Below are 13,486 nucleotides of genomic sequence, written 5' to 3'. Positions count from 1 at the left end.
TCAATATTTATTATCCTATTTGCAGAAACACCCCATATATGGTCAAAAACTGCTTTATGGGCACACAACAGGGTGCAGAAGGGAAGGAGCAACATAAGAATGTTGGAGGGCAAATGTTGCATATGAAGACACCATGAGGTACCCCTACAGGGAAAACCATACGAAAGTGACCCCATTTTGGTAACTACACCCCTTAAGGAATCTTTCAAGATGTGTAATGAGCACTTTTACCCAAAACGTGTTTAATAGAATTAGCAAATACTTGGCCTTGAAAATGAAAAATAAATTTTTTTCAAGAAAAAGTTGCTTTAGGGCCGCATTTCTCACTTTCAAAAAGTGTAACAGGACAAAATACACCCCACATTTTGTTTCCCATTTTCCTTCCTTTATGGACACATAGCAGGACTTTGAAGACAAGCTGTTAAATATAGATTTTGCAGGCCTCAATTGGCAGACATGGATTTTAGGTGCCATGTCGTATGGAAAAAAAATCCTGAGGTCCCTGGTAATCCCTGTACAAAAATGTTAAAGGGTGCAAAGGGCATCTTTCACCAAACAGGTGTTTCACAAAAGGCAGAAACACTTGTCAAAGGATTTAAAAGCACACGGTTGTGAAAATGAAAAATTACTAACAGAGCCCAATTTTTCACTTTTACAAGGGGTAACAGGAGTATGTGTTACCCATTTTCTACCACCTTCATTGCAACACCCCATATGTGCTGTATTAGTGCTGTAAAGCAGTATGGCTTTTTCAGTGTTTTGCGGTCCGTTTTAGTAGTGTTTCCATTCCGCTTCCGTTACGTTTTGCCATTCTGTTTTTCCGTTTGGTTTCCGTTTTTTGCGGATCGCAAACGGAAGCATGGCATATACAGTACACAGTAATTACATTGAAAAATTGGGCTGGGCATAAAATTTTAAATAGATGGTTCCACAAAAACGGAACGGATATGGAAGACATATGGATGCATTCCGTATCCGTTCCATTTTTTTTTTACAGCCCCATTGATTTGAATGGAGCCAAGGAACGTGATTTGCGGACAATAATAGGACATGTTCTATCTTTGAACGGAACGGAAAAACGGAAACGGAATACATTCCGGTTTTTTTTGTGGACCCATTGAAATTAATGGTTCTGTATATGGACTGTATACGGAACGCAAAAAACAGGACGTAAATGGAAAAAAAAAATAACGTTTGTGTGCAAGAGGCCTTAGGCGCACAATAGGCAAATTACAAAATATGGATTTTTGCAATCCGGAATTCCTGAGGTCCCCAGAAATTTAAAACACCAAGAAATGACCCCATTTTCAAAGTGCACCCCATATGAACATTTTAAAGGGCGGAAAGGGCACCTTTGACCAAACAGGTGTTTCACAAAAGGCAGAAACACTTGTCAAAGGATTTAGAAGCATATGGCTTTAAAAATGAAAAATTCCAACCAAACCCCAATTTTTCACTTTCACAAAGGGTAACAGGACTAAATGGACCCCAGTATGTGTTGCCCATCTCTCCCCATGATGGTAAAATCTGATATGTGCTTGTAGCCTGCTGTAGGGGCACCCAAAAGGCAAACTGCTAAATATGGATTTTATAGGTCTGAAATGGCAGGCATGGATTTTAGGTGCCATGTCACATGTAAAAAATTCCTGAGGTCTTCAAAAACTGAAAACAAATAGAAATGACGCAATTTTGTAAAGTGAACCGCTGTATGAACATTTTAATGGGTGAAAAGGGTACCTTTGACCAAACAGATGTTTCAATAAAGGCAGAAACACTTGTCAAAAGATTTAGGCTACTTTCACACTAGCATTTTAGTTTTCCGGTATTGAGATCCGTCATAGGGGCTCAATACCGAAAAAAAAAAGCTGAACTGAACACAACGGAATACTCCAAAATGCATTCTGTTCCGTTTAGCTGAGTTCCCATACTGGAGAGCAAACCGCAACATGTTGTAGTTTGCTTTCTGTCCTGGGATGTGGTGCGAGACGGATCCATCATGACCCTCAATGCAAGTCGATGGGGACAAATCCGTTTTCTCTGCCACAATAGAAAACTGATCCATTTTCCATTGACTTTCAATGGAGTTCATGACGGATCCGTCTTGGCAGTGTTACAGATAATACAACCGGATCAGTTTATAACGGATGCAGATGGTTGTAGTATCAGTAACTGAATCGTGTTTGCTTAACCCTGCCGGATCTAGCAAAAACACTAGTGTGAAAGTAGCCTTAAAAGCACATGGTTGTGAAAATGAAAAATTATTACCAGAGCCCAATTTTTCACCTTCACAGTTCAGATATATGACATCCATTGATTCGCTGCTGTCAAGTCTAGAACTTACCTCCTTATAGAAAATGATCAAATTAGACATGACCGATCCCTCATGAAGCCATGCTGATATGGCGTTATTTGCTTATTTTCATTGAGGTACTCCAAGAAAGCATCTCTTAGAAAACCTTCAAACAGTTTACCCACGAAAGATGTTAAACTTACCGGCCTACAGTTTCGGGGCTCTGTTTTTGGACCCTTTTTGAATATTGGCACCACATTTGCTCCTTAGAGTCCTTAAATATCAGAAATAAGGGTCTGGCTATGACATTACTTAATTGTCTAAGGATACAGGGGTGTATGTCATCTGGTCCTGGCGATTTGTCTATTTTAATCTTTTTAAGACGCCGCTATACTTCTTCCTGGGTCAGACAGGACCCTTTTAATGGGGAATTTACTTTTACATTCTGCATTTACAGTTTATTTTCCTCAGTGAATACAGTTGAGAAAAAAATATTTACTAGCTTTGCTTTCTCCTCATCGCTCTCTGGAACTCCCCCCTCATTACTCTGTATAGGGCCGACACCTTCAGATTTATACTTTTTACCATTTATACAATTGTAGAACATTTTAGGGTTAGTTTTATTCTCTTTAGCAATTAATCTCTCTGTCTCTAGTTTGGCTGCTTTTATTTCTTTTTTACAAATTCTATTTTTTTCCTTATAGTTTTTCAGAGCTTCCTCGTCTCCCTCCTGTTTTAGTTATTAAAATGCTTTCTTTTTGTCATTTATTGCTTTCTTTATAGTTATATTTATCCGCATTGTGTTTTCTTGTTCCTTAAACTTTTATTTCCATAAGGTATATACCTCTCAGAATTAGGATATTTTTAAAAGCATTCTAAAATCTATTTTGTGGATGTATTTTTTATTTTTGAGGACTTTGTCCCAGTTAGTTAGGCCTATAGCCTCTCTTAGTTGGCTAAATTTAGATTTTTTGAAGTTTGATATTTTTGTTCCTCCCTGGAAAAACACTCTTTTGAATGACAATTGGAAGGTTATTACTTTATGAACACTATTTCCCATTTTCTCCCCAACCTGCACATCTGTTGTTCTGTCAGGTCTATTGGTTAATACTAAGTCCAGTATGGCTGTCCCTCTAGTCAGGTCCTGAACCAGTTGGGAAAGGTAATTGTCTTTGGTTATTGCCAAGAACCTGTTTCCTTTATGAGCTATACAGATTTCAGTTTCCCAGTCTATATTTGGGTAGTTGAAGTCACCCATAATAATGACCTCATTATGATCTGCTGCCTCGTCTATCTTGTTTAATAGCAGATTTTCTGTGAACTCTTGTATATTAGGTGGTTTATAATAAACTCCTATTAGTATTTTATTATTGTTTTTACCTCCATGTATTTCCACCCACAGTGACTCCACATGTTCATGTCCCTCACTTATATCTTCTCAGACTGTGGGCTTTAGAGAGGACTTAACATAAAGGCAGACCCCTCTCCAGTTTTTGCGATCCTTTCTAAACAGACTATAATCCTGTATGTTAATCGCCCAGTCATAGCTAGTCTCAGTTATTCCCACTATGTCATAGTCCTCCTCACACATCACTATTTCCAGTTCACCATTTTATTAGTCAGGCTTCTGGCATTAGTATACATACAATTAAGAGGTGTATGTATATTTTTTACCCAACACATTTCCTTATGAACTGTTCTGGTCCCTCCTTCCATTCCTCCCCCAGTCCCATTACCTTGCCCCTGGTCTCTATCTGCATTATCTTCCCATTTTATAATGTAATTACCCTCCCCCAGTCCCTAGTTTAAACACTCCTCCAACCTTCTAGCCATATTTTCCCCCAACATAGCTGCCCCATCCCTACGATAGAGCCTGTAGCCGACACAGAAGTCGGCCCAGTTCTCCAGGTACCCAAACTCCTTCTTCCTACACCATTTCTTGAGTCACTTGTTTACCTCCCTATTTTCCTGCTTCCTTTCTTGTGTAGTATTTCGGAAAAAAAATACCTTTTGAGGTCCCTGCCCTAAGCTTGTTGACCTAAATCCCTAAAATCATTTTTAAGGACGCTCCACCTACCTCTAACTTTGTCATTGGTTCCGATATGGACCATGACTGCTGGATCTTCTCCAGCCCCTCCCAGTAATCTGTCAACCTGATCTGCGATGTGTCGAAATCGAGCGCCAGGAAGACAACACACCGTTCAACTATCCCAGTCTTTGTTGCAGATCGCCCTATCTGTACCCCTAATAATTGTTGCATGTAAAAAAAAATACTGAGGTCCCCAGATTTAGAAATCTCCAAGAAATGACCCCATTTTGGAAAGTGCATCCCTGTACGAACATTTTAAGGGGTGGAAAGGGAACCTTTGACTAAACAAGAGTAATGAGGGGGGAGTCGCAGAGAGCGACGAGGAGAAAGCAAAGCTGTTAAATATTTTTTTCTCCAATGTATTCACTGAGGAAAATAAATTGTCAGATGACATGCAGAATGCAAAAATAAATTCCCCATTAAAAGTGTCCTGTCTGACCCAGGAAGAAGTACATCAGCGGCTTAAAAAGATTAAAATAGACAAATCGCCAGGACCGGATGGCATACACCCCCGTATCCTAAAGGAATTAAGTAATGTCATAGCCAGACCCTTATTTCTGATATTTGCAGACTCTATACTGACAGGGAATGTCCCACAGGATTGGCACGTGGCATATGTGGTGCCAATATTCAAAAAGGGGCCAAAAACAGAGCCTGGAAACTATAGGCCGGTAAGTTTAACATCTGTTGTGGGTAAACTGTTTGAAGGTTTTCTGAGAGATGCTATATTAGAGCATCTCAACGGAAATAAGCAAATAACGCCATATCAGCATGGCTTCGTGAGGGATCGGTCATGTCAAACTAATTTAATCAGTTTCTATGAGGAGGTAAGTTCTAGACTTGACAGCGGCGAATCAATGGATGTCGTATATCTGGACTTCTCCAAAGCATTTGACACTGTACCGCATAAAAGGTTAGTATATAAAATGAGAATGCTCGGACTGGGAGAAAACATCTGTATGTGGGTAAGTAACTGGCTGAGTGATAGAAAACAGAGGGTGGTTATTAACGGTACACATTCAGATTGGGTCACTGTCACTAGTGGGGTACCTCAGGGGTCAGTATTGGGCCCTATTCTCTTCAATATATTTATTAATGATCTTGTAGAAGGCTTGCATAGTAAAGTATCAATTTTCGCAGATGACACTAAACTGTGTAAAGTAATTTACACTGAAGAGGACAGTATACTACTACAGAGGGATCTGGATAGATTGGAGGCTTGGGCAGATAAGTGGCAGATGAGGTTTAACACTGATAAATGTAAGGTTATGCACATGGGAAGGAAAAATGCAAGTCACCCGTACATACTAAATGGTAAAACACTCAGTAACACTGACATGGAAAAGGATCTAGGAATTTTAATAAACAGCAAACTAAACAGCAAAAACCAGTGTCAGGCAGCTGCTGCCAAGGCCAACAAGATAATGGGTTGCATCAAAAGGGGCATAGATTCCCGTGATATGAACATAGTCCTACCACTTTACAAAGCGCTAGTCAGACCACACATGGAGTACTGTGTACAGTTCTGGGCTCCTGTAAACAAGGCAGACATAGCAGAGCTGGAGAGGGTTCAGAGGAGGGCAACTAAAGTAATAACTGGAATGGGGCAACTACAGTACCCTGAAAGATTATCAAAATTAGGGTTATTCACTTTAGAAAAAAGACGACTGAGGGGAGATCTAATAAATATGTATAAATATATCAGGGGTCAGTACAGAGATCTATCCCATCAGCTATTTATCCCCAGGACTGTGACTGTGACGAGGGGACATCCTCTGCGTCTGGAGGAAAGAAGGTTTGTACACAAACATAGAAGAGGATTCTTTACGGTAAGAGCAGTGAGACTATGGAACTCTCTGCCTGAGGAGGTGCTGATGGTGAGTACAATAAAGGAATTCAAGAGGGGCCTGGATGTGTTTCTAGAGCGTAATAATATTACAGGCTATAGCTACTAGAGAGGGGTCGTTGATCCAGGGAGTTATTCTGATTGGAGTCGGGAAGAAATTTTTTATTCCCCTAAAGTGGAGAAAATTGGCTTCTACCTCACAGGGTTTTTTGCCTTCCTCTGGATCAACTTGCAGGATGACAGGCCGAACTGGATGGACAAATGTCTTTTTTCGGCCTTATGTACTATGTTACTATGTTACTACTATGTTACAAGTATTTCACAAACAGCAAAAACACTTATCAAAGGATTTAAAAGCACACGGCTTTGAAAATGAAAAATCACTACCAGAGACCAATTTTTCACTTTCATAAAGGGTAACAAGAGTTAAAGGACCCTAGTATGTGTTACCCATTTTCTCCTCATCATGGCTGCACACCAATTGTGCTTGCAGCCTGCTGCATGGGTGCACAGCAGGCAAACGGCAAAATATGGATTTTGCAGTCCTGAATTGGCAGACATGGATTTGAGGCGCCATGTCGCATGTAAAAAATTCCTGAAGTCCCCATAAATTAAAAACCCCAAGAAATCACACATGTTGGAAAGTGCACCCCTGTAACTACACCCCTCAAGAAATCTTTCAAGATGTGTAATAGAAACATAGAAACATAGAATGTGTCGGCAGATAAGAACCATTTGGCCCATCTAGTCTGCCCAATATATCTGAATCCTATTAATAGTCCCTGGCCCTATCTTATATGAAGGATAGCCTTATGCCTATCCCATGCATGCTTAAACTCCTTCACTGTATTTGCAGCTACCACTTCTGCAGGAAGGCTATTCCATGCATCCACTACTCTCTCAGTAAAGTAATACTTCCATATATTACTTTTAAACCTTTGCCCCTCTAATTTAAAACTGTGTCCTCTTGTGGTAGTTTTTCTTCTTTTAAATATGCTCTCCTCCTTTACCGAGTTGATTCCCTTTATGTATTTAAAAGTTTCTATCAATGAGCACTTTTACCCTAAAGGTGTTTCATAGAATTAGGAAACACTAGAAGTGACCCCATTTTGGAAAGAGCAGTCACGTACAAACATTTTAAGGGGTGGAAAGGGCACCTTTGATCAAACAGGTGTCTCACAGAAATGAATATGTAGTGGTTGGTGAAAAGTGGATATGCAAGTGATGCAGACCATCTCAGAGATGTAATGTGGAAAAAGTACAGGGAGCAATTAGTGCTGCATGGATGAATGGTAGATTAGGAATCAATCCTTTATGCAGAGGCCAGGATTATCAGGGCAAGTTTTGCAGTGATGAGTGGTGGCCTTGCTGTTCACCCGGCGGTCGGTTCGCGGCGAACTTTGCTCGTTCGCCGAACATATGGCAATATTCGCGCCTGCCTTAATCTATTACATTGTCAAGAACTTTGACCCATGACACATCCATCAGGTGGTACAGGACAGCCAATTGAGACATTTCAGCACATGGACATACCCCCTACCTTATAAATAGGCCTGATCTGGCTGCCATTTTACATTCTGTCTTTTGTCAGTATAGGGAGAGGTTGTTGTGTGGAGCAGGGACAGGCTGTTAGGGACACCAAACACTAGCTAATAGGGCCACAAAAGTCCTTTTAAGGACTGGTATAGGTGTACTATTGTTTGGTGTGCAGTATATAGGGGTATAATACACTTTTTAATATACTTTCTAACATAGAAAGCATATTATAGTGCATTTGTATTGTGCAGCATTGTGACTGGTGAGCGGTTCTGCAGCGATACTACAACTACAAAGAGTGACAAACGCAATTAGAAAAAAGTATTATAACTGGTGTGATAGACCAGTGGCCCCCCAAAATGACAGATTGAAGCAGGGTGTTATATACCTTCTTCCACATACACTGCGCTTCTCTAGAGACTTTTTTTCACAGGATGATTTAAAAAATGACAGGCAGAGGAAGAGGCAGGCCCTTCCGCAGGGGTGGTAGGGGTAGGGCAGGAGCACCAGGCTAGAGCCAAAGTGGGAAGTTGCAGAAGGTGTGTTTGATTACGTCAAAGGACGCACCAGACTTGGTTGAGTGGCTCACTCAGCCTTCCACTTCTGCACCCTCCTCATCCTCTCTATCTGCACACTCTTCAGTCTCTGCTGTGTGCACCCCCAAAGACACCAACACCACCACCACCACCATATACCCTCCGCTTGAGTCACTGGAATTATTTTCCGATCCATCACAAGACATTTCCGATACGCAGCCATTTTTGGCATCGGATCAGGAAGAGGATGTAGCAACGGCCGCCACTCAGCAGTCTGACGATAGTACCCAGATCAGCTCAAGGAGGTTGGTCCACGCTTTTGCTGCCTACTCCGAGATCTCTAATGTTAGTGGTGGGGAAGGTGACGTCGATGATGACGTGTCTATGGACGTCACGTGGGTGCCCACAAGAGAGGAAGAGGAGGGGAGTTCAGAGGGAGAGATGGACCAGCAGATAGGGAGGAGAAGCAGGCAGAACTTACATTGCTCCGGAGGGAAAAACCAGACTGCTAATGTATCAGGAGCGAGCCATCAACCATGTACGGTCACATCTGGCGCTCTCAGGACGCCGGCACATGGCTCCACAGTGTGGGCTTTTTTTAACGTGTCCGCTGCTGACAATAGTGTTGCCATCTGCAGCCTTTGCAGTCAACGCATAAGTCGCGGTAATCCCAACACTCACGTAGGGACGACCGCCTTAAGAAGGCACCTGGCCTTCCATCACCGAGCCAAGTGGGAGCAACGCCATCAGAACCCTCAAAGCCACACTCACACTGGTGGACTCGGAGGCCTTTAGAAAATTTGTGGCCATTGGAACACCGCAATGGATTGTCCCAGGAAGAAAATATTTCTCCCAGAAGGGCATCCCAGAGCTATATAGCCACGTTCAGCGGCAATGAAACATGGTGGTGGCAGCATCATGCTGTAGGGATGTTTTTCAGCAGCTGGGACTGGGAAACTGGTCAGAGTTGAGGGAAACATGGATTGTGCTAAATACAGGGATATTCTTGAGCAAAACCTGTCCCACTCTGTGCGTGATTTGAGGCTAGGACGGAGGTTCACCTTCCAGGGGGAAAATGCCCCCAAACACACTGCTAAAGCAACACTTGAGTGGATTAAGGGGAAACATGTAAATGTGTTGGAATGGCCTAGTCAAAGCCCAGATCTCAATCCAATAGAAAATCTGTGGTCAGACTTAAACATTGCTGTTCACAAGCGGAAGGAGCTGAATCAGTTTTGCAAGGAGGAATGGGTAAAAATCCCAGTGGTAAGATGTGGCAACTGCTCATAGAGACTTGGAGCTGTGATTGCCGCAAAAGGTGGCTCTACAAAGTATTGACTTTAGGAGGTAAATAGTTATGCACATTGACCTTTTCTGTTATTTTGTCCTTTTGTTGTATGCTTTACAATTAACCAATTTAAAAAAAAGGTCTAAGTTGTGGGCATGTTCTACAAATTAAATGATGCAAATCCTCAAACAATCCATGTTAATTCCAGGGGGTGAGGCAACAAAAAAAAGAACGAAGTCAAGGGGGGTAAATATTTTTGCTTAGCACTGTATACATTACAGAGTGTTGGCAAAACATACAAAAGTTATTTACGCATCTACCTGGACATTTTACGTCCCGGATACTTTTTATAAAGTCTTCGTTTCATGTCTGACCATTTTTTAATGATGGCCAGATGTCTGTGTTTTACACCAGTTTGGTGCCAGATCTCAAATGCCAGCTCCCGTACAATCCGCTGCTTTTCGGCGTGGGACCAGGTGTGGTCGTATCCCCGCCCCAACATCCGCTACAAGATAAAAATGCAAGCATATAATCCCAATTTTTAACAATAATAGTATTGAAAATAATTTACTCAAGTAAACTGCAAAAAGTATTTAATGCTTTGAAGTGGAAATATTAGATTTAGGCCGCCTGCACACGGGAGTGTTTTTTCACAACCACGGACCATACAAACCCGGCCTGCCGTCCTGCATAGTGGACAAGAGCACGGCGTCATTGGTTGCTATGACGACATGCCTTCCGGCCACCACCGCTGTACTGTGATACACTTGTATGATCTATACAAGTGTATTACTGTACAGCGGTGGCGGCAAGAAGCGCACGGCGTCATAGCAAGTTAGCAACCAATGACGCCGTTCGCTCGTCCACTCTGCAGGACATCAGCCTGTTTTTTTTACAGTCCTTAGTTGTGAAAAAAACACGCCCATGTGCATGCAGCTTTACTGTTATGGTTAGAAGATGGGATTGTATTATGACTGTATGTTGGTGGGATCTGACCTATCAGATATTGTCCAGCTAAGCAGAGATGTACCTGTCTAATGAAGTGACTGGTATGGGGTGTACAGCTGGCTCGCCTCCCAGGGATGCACCATGGGTAACTCTAAATAAACCAGCAAATACTGGCGGTCTGACAAAGAAAGCTTCTCCTGAGTCCTGACCAACAGGATACAAACTATAATCTATAGACTTTGTGTGTGTGTGCGGTATATAGTGTGTGTCTGTGTGTGTGCGGTATATAGTGTGTGTGTGTGTGTGCGGTATATAGTGTGCGGCATGACAATGAATGTGCATGTGAAATATATTTCTATGCTTTCCATACAAATATGCTACTAACATAGTGGGTGTGATGTCACACGAATACTTAGTGCAAAAATCAATAATATTTAGTGAGACCTTATAAAATGTGAAGTTTTGTTCACTTATAAAGAAAATCGCCTGTGCGACCTTCTGCGATTCAAACTTTTCTTAACACTCTTTATGCATATAAAGTGATTGTTCAGACATGCAGGTGAAATGTAATCAAATATACTACTTTAATGTAAGATTACTTACAGTCACCAGGAGTTCTTCCTCTTCGTCGCTGAACTTCGTTCCAACCATCGCATCCATTTAATTGCTAGTCGGTGCAAACCAGTTGCTGTAGGCCACTCCTTTGTGGCGCATGTGCTCTTGCGATTAATACTTTGCAGAAATTTCGCAGATAAAAAAATAATGCATGTAGATAGCAGATTTGCTTAATACTTCTGGTATGTCAGTCTCCATGTTGTGGGACTACGTGTGCACATCTAGTAAGTATTTTGTGACTGCAAATATGACCTGGAGGTTTTTCAGGTTCGCCTGCCATTAAAATGAATGGGACTCGCCGCGAACCTGCGAACATTTGATCGCGTTTGCGAACCATCCCAGCAGATGTTCGTCCATCACTGTTCATATCCCCTTTTAGTAAAAAAAAAAAAAAAAAAAAAGCGCCATCTTTTTTGGGTCCTTCCCTTCATAGCTGTTTGGGGGATTTCACCAGAGAAATGTTGACCGGTTACAACACGGTCACCATGACATCCTGAAGAACTGGGTTCCTCCCGTTTCTGATTTTGAAAAATTAAGGCCTTGATTACAACCTCTTGTAACTGGCCTATAGATCGATATAACACATACGCATTCAGTGTCGGACTGGGGTACCTAGGGCCCACCAGTAAAATTTATTTTGGGGCCCCACCATACGGATACATTCAAATATAATAAATAATATAACAAGTTTTTATATGAACATAGGCTGGTTGAGGTGCTGTACATTGAATATATGTATGTAGTGCAGTAGGTCCACTGTGTTATGTGCCACTTGTGCAGGGGCTGGGAGACTAGGGGCCCACCTTGGTCAGGGACCCATCGAGGGATTCCCCTGTACCCCTGTGGGCCAGTCCGAGCCTGTACGCATTGTACAGTGCCATCTGTACAATGTGCACGGCCAGGTTTTTGTACCACACCTTAGTTTTGTGTGTTGCCCTGTATAGCTCCAGAACTTAATCTAAAAGATCAACCTCTTCCATATGCCTGTTGTAATCAAGGATGCAGACTGGTTTGAGGACAGTGGTAGTAGTACCTTTTACAGGGGCCAGGGAACTAGTGTTAGTGTGAATGGTGGTCAGTACAAGGACATCCTTCTTGTCCTTGTACTTAACCACCAGCATGTTCTCATGGAAGAGAGCCTTACTGTTGCTTTTTCTGAGTTGTTGCCCTATCAGGGATCTAAGGAGGCCTCTCTTATTGTTGCGTACTGTGCATTAAGCCATATTACCTCTGGCAGTTAGGAACATGAATAAGGCGATGCTGGTATAATAGTTATTCACACAGAGGTGGCAACCCTTATACAGCAGTGGGTAGATTAAGTCCCACACTATCTTCCCACTAACTCCTAGGCCAGGGGGGCATTCTGGGGGTTCAATCCGGTAATCTTAGGCTACATTTGTCGCGCGACATTTTGTTGCACTAATGTCGCGCGACAATTTTTATAATGGCAGTCTATGGTGTCGCACTGCAACATGCAACATGCTGCGACTGCAACGCAACAGTCGCAGAAAATCCATTCGAGATGGATTTTTCTGCGACTGTTGCGTCGCAGTCGCAGCATGTTGCAGTGCGACACCATAGACTGCCATTATAAAAATTGTTGCGCGACATTAGTGCAACAAAATGTTGCGCTGCAAATGTTGCAGTGTAGTTGTGCCCTATCTGTCGCGCGACAAATGTTGTCGTGTAGACGTAGCCTTACTCTTCATAAACCAGGAACCTGTGGGTGTACCGCAAGGTACTCTTGCACAGTTCGTACATTTTAATTCCGTACTGTGCCTGGCGGAACTTAACTCTTCCTTAAAAACGTATAAGAGACTCGTCTATACAAATTTATTTTTCTGGGGTGAACACCTCTGCAAATTTTGAGTTTTGTTTTGATTAGACGGTCATATTGTGGGTCATTTTGGGAGTAGGGGGGACACTGTGCATTATCATTGTAGTGGAGAAATTATAAAATTGATTCAAATCTTTTGCAGTTCATTGCCATACTGTAAATTGGAGTCTGGTACAAAATGTCAGAACTCCAATACTGTCTCATTTTTTTAATTTTTTTTTAACAAGGCCCATATGTCGCAAGAGGCCCCAAAACATAATCATCTCTGCTGCATTTACAGGGGTCCAACCAAGGGGTCTAGCATATGAGGAAGAGGGGTTTTGGGCAATAAACTGCTGGGCATATAAATTTGTTTGGGCCACCATCAAACTTATGAATTCTTTAGAGAAAAATTTTTTTCAAAAAAAAATCTATTTCTCTGAAACCCACACAATCAATCAGAATTCCTGAATTGGCAACAAACTCAGGAATAGGGGTCCATGTGGAATCACTGGGGTGGGA

Source organism: Bufo bufo, chromosome 6 (genome assembly GCF_905171765.1).
Source record: "Bufo bufo chromosome 6, aBufBuf1.1, whole genome shotgun sequence".
Taxonomy (NCBI): Eukaryota; Metazoa; Chordata; class Amphibia; order Anura; family Bufonidae; genus Bufo; species Bufo bufo.
The sequence above is the reverse complement of the archived record's forward strand: the minus strand, read 5'-3'. Positions refer to the sequence as shown.